At 41.8% G+C, this 12,030-nt stretch overlaps 1 protein-coding gene across 2 annotated transcripts in view; it reads right to left on the bottom strand.

Annotated features, from left to right (window-relative positions):
* Nucleotides 1-12,030, bottom strand: part of rnf13 (ring finger protein 13) — a 236,351-nt gene that overhangs the window by 196,173 nt on the left and 28,148 nt on the right. The window lies entirely within an intron of this gene.

The following is a 12,030-nucleotide window of genomic DNA, read 5'->3' on the forward strand; positions in this document are numbered from 1 at the left end:
CTGTTCAGTGTGACAGTGGCCCCTCCTTTGTCTGCTGGTTTGCTGACAATGTTACGGTTGATCTTGAGCGCGCGGATGGTGTTGCATTGTGCTTGGGTGGTGTTCGGGGCTGTCTTGTGAGTGTGGCTGATGAATCTGGCATTGACGCACCTTCTGACGGCTTGGGCATACATGTCGAGTCGAGGGCAGCGGCCTTCCAGAGAAGGCCAATTCGGCTCTTTCCTCTTTGGTCGCTGCACCACGGATCTCTGTCAGCTGTTCTGGTTCATTGGCTGTCTCATCGGCTTTGCTGTTGGCCTCTTGGGGTTTGTGGAAAAACTCCCGGAGCCTCATTCGCCCGATGAATTCCTCTTTGTCCACTGTGAGACTGATAGGATCTATTTTGGTGGTGGGGCAAAAATTGAGCCCTCGATTTCATATGGTTGAAGTGTGTAGTCCGACAAGTTGACAATGGGCTTCCCTGCGGTGGCACTGTTTTCTACTGTGGTACCGGGGGAGGCTTGGTTGCTGCTGGTGGTGATGCCAAATTTCTTGTTCTTGGTGTGCATGTAGATGGCGTAGTTCCGTTGTCTTGTCTGCTTGGCAGTGTTTCGCAGCTGGTCTGCATCCTGAGCGCAAGTTGAGAATATGGACTCTATCTTGGTTTCCAGGTTGCGGCATCTGCTGTAGAGCTGGTGTATGAGGGGTTGAGGAGTGTGAGAGAGGTGCGACGGCAAAGTCTCGCACCATAGTCTGTGTTATAGGTTGACCTAGTGGGTTCGTAATCCATAGTCCTTTCAGTATCTTGTCTGCTTTCTTGCATCTTTGTAGAAACTTGATGTCTGTGTCGATATGGGCAATCTGCCTGGAGATCCTCTCCACTTTGAACCAGCAGTTTGCGGTATCGGTGGTAGCCACGAAGTGGAGTTGCCGGCATTGGACTGAGGTGGGCACAGTAAGAAGTCTCACAACACCAGGTTAAAATCCAACAGGTTTCACACCTCGTTAACCTGTGCTTCACCCTCTCTCCACTCACATTGTCTGCACCTGTAAAGGCTTGATTACCTGTTAAGACTCGCATTCCAACCATTATCTTGTAATTGAGTTTGCGTCTACATATGCCCTGTTTGTGAAACAAATCCTGCACTCACCTGATGAAGGAGCGGCACTCAAAGCTCGTGCTACCAAATAAATCTGTTGGACTTTAACCTGGTGTTGTGAGACTTACTTTTCTCAGCGGTTTATGGATCTTTAGAATTCTCTACTCAAAGAAGCTGTGAATGCTCAGTCAGTCGGAGGTATATATTTCAGCCAGAGAGCAATAATATTTTGTATATTAAGGGAGTCAGTAAACACAGGGATAGTGCAGGAAAGTTTAGCTGAGGTAGATGATCAGCCATGATTCTACTGAATGAAGTTTAACAACACCAGGTTAAAGTCCAACAGGTTTATTTGGTAGCAAAAGCCACACAAGCTTTCGAGGCTCTGAGCCCCTTCTTCAAGAAGGGGCTCAGAGCCTCGAAAGCTTGTGTGGCTTTTGCTACCAAATAAACCTGTTGGACTTTAACCTGGTGTTGTTAAACTTCTTACTGTGTTTACCCCAGTCCAACGCCGGCATCTCCACATCATGTCTACTGAATGATGCAGCAGGCTTAAATGAGTCATAGAGGTTTACAGCATGGAAACAGGCCCTTCAGCCCAACTTGTCCATGCCGCCCTTTGGCCCATATCCCTCTATACCCATCGCACCCATGTAACTATCTAAATGCTTTTTAAAAGATAAAATTGTACCCACCTCTACTACTACCTCTGGCAGTTTGTGCCAAACACTCACCACACTGTGAAAAAGTTGCCCCTCTGGACACTTTTGTATGTCTTCCCTCTCACCTTAAACCTATGCCCTCTAGTTTTAGACTCCCCTACCTTTGGGAAAAGATATTGACTATCTAGCTGATCTGTGCCCCTCATTATTTTATAGACCTCTATCCCTCAGCCTCCCATGCTCCAGAGAAAAAGTCCCAGTCTATCCAGCCTCTCCTTATAACTCAAACCATCAAGTCCCGGTAGCATCCTAGTAAATCTTTTCTGCACTCTTTCTAGTTTAATAATATCCTGTCTACAATAGGGTGACCAGGACTGCACACAGTATTCCAAGTGTGGCCTTACCAAAGTCTTGTACAACTTCAACAAGATGTCCCAACTCCTGTATTCAATGTTCTGACCAATGAAACCAAGCATGCCGAATGCCTTCTTCACCACTCTGTCCACCTGTGACTCCACTTTCAAGGAGCTATGAACATGTACCCCTAAATCTCTTTGTTCTATAACTCTCCCCAACGCCCTACCATTAACTGAGTAAGTCCTGTCCTGGTTCGATCTACCAAAATGCATCACCTCGCATTTGTCTAAATTAAACTCCATCTGCCATTCGTCAGCCCACTGGCCCAATTGATCAAGATCCCGTTGCAATCGGAGATAACTTTCTTCACTGTCCACTATGCCACCAATCTTGGTGTCATCTGCAAACTTACTAACCATGCCCCCTATATTCTCATCCAAATCATTAATATAAATGACAAATAACAGTGGACCCAGCACTGATCCCCGAGGCACACCGCTGGTCACAGGCCTCCAGTTTGAAAAACAACCCTCTACAACCACCCTCTGGCTTCTGTCAAGAAGCCAATTTTGTATCCATTTAGATACCTCACCCTGGATCCCATGAGATTTAACCTTATGCAACAACCTACCATGAGGTACCTTGTCAAAGGCCTTGCTAAAGTCCATGTAGACAACATCAACTGCACTGCCCTGATCTACCTTCTTGGTTACCCCTTCAAAAAACGCAATTAAATTTGTGAGACATGATTTTCCACTCACAAAGTCATGCTGACTGTCCCAAATCAGTCCTTGCATCTCTAAATGCCTGTAGATCCTGTCTCTCAAAATACTTCCAACAACTTACCAACCACAGATGTGAGGCTCACTGGCCTGTCGTTCCCAGGCTTTTCCCTGCAGCCCTTTTTAAACTAAGGCACAACATTTGCCACCCTCCAATCTTCAGGCACCTCACCCGTGACTATCGATGATTTAAATATCTCGACTCGGGGACCCACAATTTCCTCCCTAGCCTCCCACAATGTCCTGGGATACACTTCATCAGGTCCCAGGGAGTTATCTACCTTGATGCACTTGGCCAAACAGGCTCACTCCTGTTTCCATGTTCATATGAACAATCTCCACTCATATCAACAGGATTGTATTGTTTTAAAAAAGTACAGAATCCAGTGTGTTGCCCACATCAGCACAGGTTTAAATCGGAGTTCCAGAGAGTGCTTAGGTGCAGTTACGTGATCTACATCATGTCCACGTGGAAGCGAATTAATGCTGTCACCAATTTATCTTGCAACTGGTCTGCAATGCTCTATCATTTGGGCTCAAGTGTCTGGGTTTGTGTTTGATATAGGCAGCTCAGTGAAAAGGTAAATCTGCAAAGTAGATCTTGGAAACTTGAAATAAAGAACATTCTGGAATATAGTTTGACATGATTTCAGCGGGTACAGATAGCATGTCTACTTTATAACTGCAACTCATTAATAGCATTTATCGGATAACAGAAAGCCATGGGCAGCTGTACGTAGCAGCTCCCAGTGGAGCAAACAGGTGATACAGTGTGTATCAGCTTCGCGCTGTGGGAGTCCGGTGGTAATGAGAAGGGAAATAAAAAGAGGCTGTGGGAAAGACTAACAAATGTAGCTAGGTGCAATTAAATGAAGCAAAGCGACCTAGTCAAGTGAACAGAACAATCATGCACCTCAAAACAAACATCCAACTTAATTTACATCACATGTGCTACTGAGCTCATTTGAGAGTCAAAGTCACAATGAAATATCCAAAAGTAATTTTGCAAATACCCCCTACATCTGTTTTTTCTTTCAGAACACAACAAAATGCTTTCGTATTTTCATGTAGTACGATAATGAAGTCAGTTTCTGGAATAATTTGGCTTCTGCACTCAAATTTCTCTTCACTCCATCTGCTTACTCGCTTACCAAAGATTTCTCTTTAAATGGGCCCAATACTCAGCACGATATTTTCAGATAATAGCAGCAAGATCTGGAGAAAACGGGTAGGCCCTCAGGCCTCTTTAAATCAGTGCAACTTTGAAATGTCTTTTGCTTTAATGGAAAGATGTAACGATTAAGTAATTTGTCCCTTAGAATCAGAACTTGGGTCAAAAAGCAGTCCACGGAGCAGAGCATACAAACCACACAATCCTGAATCCAATCTCTGTGGCAAAGAACTGGCAATGTTCCTCAGGTCATCAGATTTTTTTTTATATTCGTTCAGGGGATGTGGGCGCCACTAGCTGGGCCAGCATTTATTACTAATCCCTAAATGCCCTTGGACTAAGTGGTTTGCTAGGCAATTTCAGAGGGCATTTAAGAATCAACCAAATTGCTATAATTTAGTTTATAAATATATCACATTACTGTAGGTTAGTGTTGCTTTAAAATCTGCTGGGAACAGATTGCACTGAAACACAAGGCTACTAATATTTACATTTACTTCGTGTCAGTGTTTCCCCATCTGCTATAAGCACTTACTGAAAGTAGAAGAGGCAGGTTGCTTTTGCGCTTGCTGGGGTGTACTCAAGCAGCAAAAGCAACGGCATTGTACAATTAAGTAAAATGCAATGATCCCAAAAGGTTACAGCTCACTAAAATGTTGCCATGGGCAAAATAGCTACAGGATGACATCTGTCTTGAGCAAATTAATTTAATTATTTTTCAAAATATATCAGGGCAATCAGCCTACCAAAATGCTTTAGTAAGAAATTGAGGGTACTTTTTTGGGAAATAAAAAGTGGAAAAAATTGATCACTGCACGGATTTTGTTTAAAATGATGTGCAAAATAGTTACCCAGATTTAGTCAGCTTAAGAAAAATAGAAAATTGCAGATGCAGAATATCTGAAATAAAAACAATGAATACTACAAACAGAACAGGTCAGAATTTAGAAATATATATATATATATGATATTTTGGGTACACACCCCTTTGTCAAAACTTGAAGGTCAAAAGCTTCAAGTTTTTAGGTGTCCAGATCACCAACAACCTCTGCCCCGTGGACTGCTTTTTGATCCAAGTTCTGATTCTAAGGGACAAATTACTTCATCGTTACATCTTTCCATTAAGGCAAAAGACATTTCAAAGTTGCACTGATTTAAAGAAGCCTGAGGGCCTACCTCATGCAGACACTATAGTTAAGAAAGCTCACTAATGCTTCTACTTTCTCAGGAAGCGAAGGAAGTTTGGCATGTCCACTACGACTCTCACCAATTTTTACAGATGCACCATAAAAAGCATCTTTTCTGGATGTATCATAGCTTGGTATGGCTCCTGCCCAAGACCGCAAGAAACTACAAAGGGTTGTGAACGAAACCCAGTCCATCACACAAGCCATCCTCCAATCCATTGACTCTGTCTACACTTCCTGCTGCCTCAGAAAAGCACCCAGACATACTCTTTTCCATCTTCTTCCATTAGGAAAAAGATGCAAAGGTTTGAAGTCACGTACCAACCGACTGACTCATGAACAGCTTCTTCCCTGCTGCCATCAGACTTTTGAATGGACCTACCTCGTATTAAGTCAATCTTTTTCTACACCCTAGCTGTGACTGCAACATTACATGTAGTACCCTCTCCTTCTCTATGAATGGTATGCTTTGCCTGTATAGCCTGCAGGAAACAATACTTTTCACTGTATATTAATACGTGACAATAAATCAAAAAGTTGTACTAAGGACCCCAAACAACTTCTCCTACAATTCTATGCAAAGTACTAACTTATCTTCCAGATCCTTAAATTCCAATATTTTTTGTTTCCAGCAGAACTCAGCTTACAACAATTCCAGTGTTTAAAATGTCATTTAATTTTTAAAAAATTGTGTACTTATCATAGCAGCAAAAGCTATGCTTCTTTACAAGTCACCCCTATATCATTCTTTAGAAAAACACAATACTGACCACTAATCTAATGTCAACGTGAAGCGCAGAAAACGTAGCACTTCATTCCAATTCAAGAATTGTTGGATTTACTGTTTGGATCGATCATCGAGAAAGCAGTAATGTATTAAACTAAAAAAACTATAAATTAAAGCCACCTAAAAGCTTTTTGGTACATTTATCATCAGCTACAAACACTCGCAATACTGATGCACCTCACTAATTTCAGCAGTCACAATTATTTACAAAAGGTACAAAGTTAATCAATCAATACTATGTGTAGCCACCTCACGGAAGCTTACTAAAAGTAAGGTTTAAAGTTTATTGATTAGTGTCACAACTGGGCTTACATTAACATTGCAATGAAGTTACTGTGAAAATCCCCTAGTCGCCACACTCCGGCACCTGTTCGGGTACACTGAAGGTGAATTTGGCACGGCCAATGCACCTAGCCAGCACGTCTTTTGGACTATGGGAGGAAACCGGAGCACCCGAAGGAAATCCATGTAGACACGGGGAGAACATGCAAACTCCACAACTACAGTGGCCCAAGCCAGGAATCGAACCCAGGTCCCTGCGCTGTGAGGAAGCAGTGCTAACCACTGTGCCAGAATGACTGAATGGCTGAAAATAGTCACAAAATTATACCAATATGGAAGAATTTGGAGATTGGGTTGCAGCGGTGGAGGGCGAGGACTCAGGGAACACAACTGCAAGAAAAGAAGAAATGGCCAGGACTACTGCAAGGTTGTGACAGGCCAGAGACAATAAATTTTAAAGAAATTATTTTATTTGAAACCATTTAAGCTAACCCCAGAATCCAATAACAGCTGCTTCAACCCGTGCTGGTCCAAGCTGTTTCTTCACCTCATGTCTGGTTCTGTTGTAGACTAATAGCTCAGAAATTGACTGCCATTATTAGTTAACAGCTCAACTATCACATTACCGGGAGGCTACCAGATGGCTGGACTGAACTAGGTGCATCAAGGCCTTTTTACATCCTATAATTCCCATGTCCAGGTAATATAAATAACAATTAACTAACTACGGTTTTATTGACCCACTAATTGCACAATGCCAGAGTGGCTGAATCTTCAGGGAGCAGGCCAAGCACCAATCAGCAAGTCAGTGAACCATACCTGAACCTAGTTCGATTCTTATTCATCAAGGCATTATTTGGATCATCAGTCCCGGACATGGTGTTTCCCTGTGTTTTTGTTTGAACAGTGACAGGCTTAAGGCTAGAGATAACGCAGTCAAACTGATTCAGTAGTTTGTGAGATTCATCAGTTTGGCTCTAGTTTGCAATGTGGACTAGGAATCTTATATTATATCAAAGCCAACAGAACACAAGGACAACCTGGTCAACTCAGTAGCCAGCCTAACATCCCTACATGCGGACAGGTTCAAGGGTGATGCAGTATTACATCTACATGCAGATGCTACTCCATCCAGCAACCCACTGTAAAGGTGTAGCATTCACATCCAGACAAGATGAAAACCAAACCAGATAAGATGGAGAGAGAGGTGGCATAATATGAAAAGTCCAGCGAAACTCAGATTGGTGTAGTTCCATCATGAGCATCATTATAAAAGATGGTTCTCTACATTTTGTTTTAAACCCAAGGTGTCAGTTTGAGCTGTACGTTCCACCAATGCATTGGATCGGAGGTTACGGAGTGATGAAATGTTTTTGGTTGACTCCCCACTTCTTACACAAGAGTCACCCAGTATATTGGAGTCTGTTGTTGAAAATAATCACCTATGGTGCCCCAAAGAGACTGAGGGTCAAACGTAATGTGTCTGGCGGTTACATTAAATGCGTTGTGTAATTGATTGGGAAATTTGGAGAAGTAATCTATTACATCAAAAATTCATCTGCATGGATGCTAAAGTGGTCAGTTGTGAATCTGGTGCATGGATGAGTGAGTATCGTGTGAGGCAATTGTGGTTCTTTCTGGGTTACTAGATATGAAGGTTTGACATGTCTTATATTCCCTCACAGCATTTTCAATGTCCTGGTGGATTCTTAGCCACTAATCTGTCTCTCTGGCTATTATTCTGGTTCAATATCCTTGTGTACCTGGTGCAACTTTGGCGGATATCTGGTTGCATGGATGCTGAGGTGATGGCTTGCTTAAAAGGTGACTCCTTGAGATATTGAGTTCATCTCTATTGGAGCAAAATGGTCTTAAAGCCTATGGAATAGGACTCTGGAAGGACTCTGGTCACCTGCAATCAGTCTGCCATAGCTACTGTAATACAGGTTTGTTGGATGTTTTCTGCTGCAACACTTGGCACTTAGGTTGACCAAAATGCATAAGGTCAACTTGCAAAACATCATCTGTTTCAATCCTGTGTGCATTATAATTGCACTAAATTACTGAAATTCACAACCAACTATTGCCTGCAATTTTTAAAATCAGCTTAAGTTTTACTAATGTGTTCTCCGTCTGTATAAATTGTCGAGACCTTTTCAACCTGAATGGAAAGGGTTTCAAAACAACTCTGCATATATATCTCAACGTACTAACAAATCACTTGAAAGGGAGCTAATGTAGAATAAGAACATACACTAGTTTCAAGGTTGAACAAATCTTTGGTGTGAATGTTAGCCTATATGGCTGGAAGTCTTTGCTATCAAATACCAGCTCCACAGTTCAATTTCGCTAACATCCCAGGAAACAATTAACCTAAGCGATTCTACAAAACCATATGGAACCTGTGAAGATGAGGTTGACCAACTGTGACTAGCTTTGTAATAGGGAAGCTTCCACTGGGGCGGCACGGTGGCACAGTGATTAGCACTGCTGCCTCACAGCGCCGGGGACCTGGGTTCAATTCTGGCCTCTGGTCACTGTGTGGAGTTTGCACATTCTCGTCTGCGTGGGTTTCCTCCGGGTGTTCCGGTTTCCTCCCACAGTCCAAAGATGTGCGGGTTAGGTTGATCGGCCATGCTAAGTTAACCCTAGTGTCAGGGGGATTAGCAGGGTAAATACATGGGGGTAGGGGAATAGGGCCTGGGTGGGATTGTGGTCAGTGCAGACTTGATGGGCCGAATGGCCTCCTTCTGCACGGTAGAAATTCTATGATTCTAAGACGTGAATATAGACTTGTCCATGTTTGAACCAAGGCTGTAATGAGGTCAGGATTTGCGTGACCCTGATGGAACCCAAACTGAATATCAGTGAGCAAGTTATTGCTCAGCAGGTGTCACTTGATAGCATTGTTGAAGATTCCATCCATAACTTTACAAATGATCGAGAGTAGACTAATGGGGTGCTAATTGGTCAGATTGGATTTGGCCTGCTGTGTGTGTACAGGGCGTACCTTAGCAGATTTCCACATTGCTGGGTGGAAGCCAGTGTATAGCTCTACTGGAACAGTTTGGCCAGAGGCTCAGCAGGTACTGGAGCAGAAGTCTTCAGTACTACTGCTGGAATATTGTCAGGGCCCATAGCCTTTGCAGGTCAAAGAATAAATAATGATCAGGACACTGGGGAGAACACCTCTGCTCTTTTGGTAGTACAGAACTTGAATATTGCTGAAAAAAAGAGACATGTTATCCAAGATATACATCTTGCACTCATCAGGACAGTTCACAAGAATACCAATAGTAAAGAGAACAACAATTTATACTGCATGAGAAGAGAGTACCATGGTGATTGGTTGGCAAGCGGACTCTAATTGATAAGACCATGAAGAATGCGCCACAGAACAATTCACTGGTAAACAATACAAACTGTTCCCTTTACTATTGTTATTCTTGCAAATTGTTCTGATGAGTGCAAGATGAAAAGCTTCAACGTGTTTTTTCAGCAATATCCCCACTCTTCTTCGAGAAGTGCCTACGATCATTTCATATCCATTCAACAGTGCAAATAGGGACTCAATTTAATGACTCAAAAGATGATATCTCTGACAATGCCAATCTTCACTCCTACTAGCACTAGCTTCACCCTGGATTATGTGCACAAGTCTTAAAATGGAGCCTGTGTATTTCTTACAAAAGGAATGTCCTGTGATTAACTGTAACACAGCACTTGACTTGCCCTCGAGCAATTCAAAACCAATGATGTGGAATTATGGCTGAATATGTCAGGGCAGAAGACAACCACAAGCAGATAGCCTCATTGTGAGATACAATGTCAGATGTTAGCTCATGGATTTTTGTAAGCGAGGATGGAAAGCACAAAGGTAAACTGAGAATTAATCATTAGAGATTGCAATTATCCTTATAACTCCTGCATCAGTGAGGTGGAAAGAATGTTCTATTACAATCCGGCTATCCAATCAGGTGCCCAGTGCACTTGCCTGTGCCCCTCAATTTTAAGGATACCAGCAGAAAGTGCAGTCACATTTCAGGTTTGCAGAGAGTATTTACTAAGACAGCCCAAAATGGGTTCCTTGTTTTTGATTCGTCCATTTTTATACATTTCCCTAATCCTGGTGCTAATTTGATTTGTATTGGAAATAGCAAGGGACATGAGGAGCTTGCTTAAAGTTGGTACAATGCTCTAGTATATGAATCTGGAGGACTGTAGTGCTTGAAGTTAAAGATATAACATTTTGAATGGAAAGTAAATGAATTTGAATGACAAATTCAAAGGATGCTAAAGGTTATAACTTGCTTAATGCCCGAGTAGGGTGTCAAGAGAAAGAACATTTTGGATACACATTGCACTTTAAAGACATCATAAATGGAACAGGCAGGGGTCACTGAAGCAAGTGTGGTCAAATAGAAAGAGATGGGAAACAGGATTCTGTATATAGCTTTGAGCAGTTTTGAAACATAAAACACGTTGTGACAAGCAGCTAACTCTTTCTCCATGATAAGGATTATATTGCAAATCAGATGAAAAATTCCTCTTTCAAAAAGCATTAATGCTTTAAACAAATCTGGAAAGAATGAACTTTTTATACTTTTAAAGTAGTATTTAATGCAGAAGTTGCAAGGGACCTAGCTAAATAGAATTAATAGATTAACATGAAATCTACAGTACAGAAAGACAGTCTAATTTTACTCTCTATGTACTCTTTACATTTAATTGGTAAATGTAAAGAGTTCTTACTGTTAAAGAAAATTTTAAGGAACCTACATCGCGGCAAATCCACGCATTGCTTTATTTTGCGTTTACAATGGCCATTGGGAGTGATCAGAAGGATCTGCTCAAAGTTGTCCTGTTACTACAGCCGTCCTTTATAGAGATCTAATCATACAAGCATATTCAATTCTGTACAGATCCAACCACATTCCTCAATACAATGGATTTCCTACCTTGTTTACCCAATAGGTCCTTACAATGTTACACCCATAATTAAATCACGTGGTTTTAGCGTTCTTCCTAGAGCATTCCATTATTTGTTTGCCTTCATTTTATTCAAGTCATGCTATCCTCTCTAATCCCTGTCAAGTCATGCTAACCCATATTTTCTGAGTTAATCCTTTATTTATATTCTACTTTCTCAGTCCCTCCTTTTGTGCTTTACAAGCACAACTTTACTGACTTAGTCCCTTAATAGCATCTTCTGTCTAGCCCTAAAAGTACCACAATATCATTGCTGAGTTTATGAGGTGTCGAACTTTACACCATAAGGTTAAGATAAAGATTAGCAATAATCTAGTCACGATCATCATTACAACAATAGAATGTACAAGCAAGGATAATACAGCGAAGGCCTTTGGGGACCATCCCTTAAAAATGTCCCACCAGTGATGTATCATCAGTGAGGATATTTCATCAGACAAGCGTACAAGCTCATTTTGTGAGAAGATGATTATAGCTCTGGCTTCACTTAATTGTTTTCCTCTTTGTTGCAAGGCTTCGTTGATCTCTGCATTGTTCTTGAGAAGTGACTGCAGTCTTTCTAGGTTAACCATTGGTGGTAACATTTCAATCTGAGCTACTTTGCAATAGAGCTCAACATTCCTCCACCCACCAAGCCAGCAAAGCTTGATCATCAAAGGTGTCTAAATAGTGTATATTTTGTCACAACATTCATCTATAGGTGGTTCTCGTCGTTGTCCATCCATGTTTGCTTC

The sequence above is a fragment of the Mustelus asterias genome, chromosome 3 (genome assembly GCF_964213995.1).
Source record: "Mustelus asterias chromosome 3, sMusAst1.hap1.1, whole genome shotgun sequence".
NCBI lineage: Eukaryota > Metazoa > Chordata > Chondrichthyes > Carcharhiniformes > Triakidae > Mustelus > Mustelus asterias.